At 52.5% G+C, this 2500-nt stretch overlaps 1 non-coding gene across 1 annotated transcript in view; it reads left to right on the top strand.

The window, feature by feature from the left end:
- Positions 1 to 1120: 1120 nt before the first annotated feature.
- Positions 1121 to 2500, top strand: part of LOC146144360 (small subunit ribosomal RNA) — a 1810-nt gene continuing 430 nt past the window's right edge. The window contains exon 1 of the ribosomal RNA XR_014500821.1: positions 1121 to 2500. This exon is cut by the window's right edge and continues 430 nt beyond it. This is a non-coding gene — a ribosomal RNA (small subunit ribosomal RNA).

Raw genomic sequence — 2500 nt, forward strand, 5'->3', positions numbered from 1 at the left:
GGCCTTTCCACGTTCACATCGGGGCGAAATTTTTTATGTTTTTCGACAGTCCTTTGCAATTTTTTCGATCTCTCTTTTCGACACTTTTTTGCCGCGCGGCGGGCCTTTGCACGTTCACATCGGGGCGAAATTTTTTATGTTTGTCGACAGTCCTTTGCAATTTTTTCGATTTTTCTTTTCGACACTTTTTTGCCGCGCGGCGGGCCTTTCCACGTTCACATAGAGGGCAGGTCTTTATTTTTTTGTGACTGTCCTTTACAATTTTTTTTTCGCGCACTCGGGCTTTAGCATATTTCCGCCCAGCGAGCAAGAGCATATTTAGGCCGCGGGAGCATGAGCCTGTTTAGGCCGCGCGAGCTTTGAATATATTTCGGCCGCGGGAGCATGAGCCTGTTTAGGCTGCGCGAGCAGTGAGTACATTTCGGCCGCGGGAGCATGAGCCTGTTTAGGCCGCGCGAGCATTGAATACATGTCGGCCGCGCGAACATTGAACATATTTCGGCCGCGCGCGCGAGCAAGAGCCTGTATAGGCCGCGCGAGTATTGAGTACATTTCGGCCGCGCGAGCATGAGCCTGTTTAGGCCGCGCGAACATTGAACATATTTCGGCCGCGCGCGCGAGCAAGCGCCTGTATAGGCCGCGCGAGCGTGTGATATGCCTCGCAATAGTTCAACACCTGGCGCAATCGTGCACCTTTTTTTTACGTTAGAATTTCAAACGGAAGACCCCAGGGACAACACTCATCTTTGCTATACTTGTGGGAGCTGACAAGCTTCGACAAGTAAAGAATCGGTGAAAAGGCGATTGGCTCGCTGGGCAGATGTTGCTGCTGCGCGAAGAGCCGAGTGTCAGTTTGTCGGGTTCTGAGCGGTCGCTTCGGCGAAGTTGTCTGGCGTGCGTTGCGCTCGCGCCGGTGTTGGCGACGTGGCGGTCGAAAGGCCTGCCGACGAAGTCTTACTCCGGCGGGTGCGACGGGCGGTGACGGTTTTCTGAGTTCGGGCAGCCGAGCAAAGAACGAAATTTTAACGGAGAGAAGCCTTCGGGTTTCGCATCGACCGAGCGACGGCGCCGCATCAGCGGCGCCTCCTTCGTCGGCCTTTCGGGGCTACGCTAAAGTAGCTACCTGGTTGATCCTGCCAGTAGTCATATGCTTGTCTCAAAGATTAAGCCATGCAAGTCTAAGTACGAGCTCTCGTACAGTGAAACTGCGAATGGCTCATTAAATCAGTTATGGTTCATTTGATCGTACGTTTTACGTGGTTAACTGTGGAAATGCTAGAGCTAATACATGCGTGAAGCGCCGACCTCGCGGGAGGCGTGCTTTTATCAGACCAAAAACCGACCGGCTTCGGCCCGCAACCTTTGGTGACTCTGGATAACTTTGCGGATCGCACGGTCTCGCACCGGCGACGGATCATTCAAGTGTCTGCCCTATCAACTTTCGTCGGTACGGTACTGGCCTACCGAGGTTCTTACGGGTAACGGAGAATCAGGGTTCGATTCCGGAGAGGGAGCCTGAGAAACGGCTACCACATCCAAGGAAGGCAGCAGGCGCGCAAATTACCCATTCCCGACGCGGGGAGGTAGTGACGAAAAATAACAATACAGGACTCTAAACGAGGCCCTGTAATTGGAATGAGTACACTTTAAAACCTTTAACGAGTATCCATTGGAGGGCAAGTCTGGTGCCAGCAGCCGCGGTAATTCCAGCTCCAAAAGTGTATATTTAAGTTGTTGCGGTTAAAAAGCTCGTAGTTGGATTTTGGGCGCAGGCGGCCGGTCCGTCGCAAGGCGTGTACTGGCCGTCCTGGCCTCACCTCCGGTTCTCCGCCGGTGCCCTTGACTGAGTGTCGGCGGCGGCCGGAACGTTTACTTTGAAAAAATTAGAGTGTTCAAAGCAGGCGATTCGCCTGAATAATGGTGCATGGAATAATGGAATAGGACCTCGGTTCTATTTTGTTGGTTTTCGGAGCGCGAGGTAATGATTAAGAGGGACAGACGGGGGCATTCGTACTGTGCCGTTAGAGGTGAAATTCTTGGATCGGCGCAAGACGAACGACTGCGAAAGCATTTGCCAAGAATGTTTTCTTTAATCAAGAGCGAAAGTCAGAGGTTCGAAGACGATCAGATACCGTCCTAGTTCTGACTATAAACGATGCCAACTAGCGATCGGGGGGCGTTAGTTTTACGACCTCTCCGGCAGCTTGCGGGAAACCAAAGTCTTTGGGTTCCGGGGGAAGTATGGTTGCAAAGCTGAAACTTAAAGGAATTGACGGAAGGGCACCACCAGGAGTGGAGCCTGCGGCTTAATTTGACTCAACACGGGAAATCTCACCCGGCCCGGACACAGTGAGGATTGACAGATTGAGAGCTCTTTCTTGATTCTGTGGGTGGTGGTGCATGGCCGTTCTTAGTTGGTGGAGCGATTTGTCTGGTTAATTCCGATAACGAACGAGACTCTGGCTTGCTAACTAGTTACGCGACCCAATCGGTCGGCGTC

This window comes from Ascidiella aspersa, chromosome 5, assembly GCF_963924565.1.
Source record: "Ascidiella aspersa chromosome 5, kaAscAspe10.2, whole genome shotgun sequence".
Taxonomy (NCBI): Eukaryota; Metazoa; Chordata; class Ascidiacea; order Phlebobranchia; family Ascidiidae; genus Ascidiella; species Ascidiella aspersa.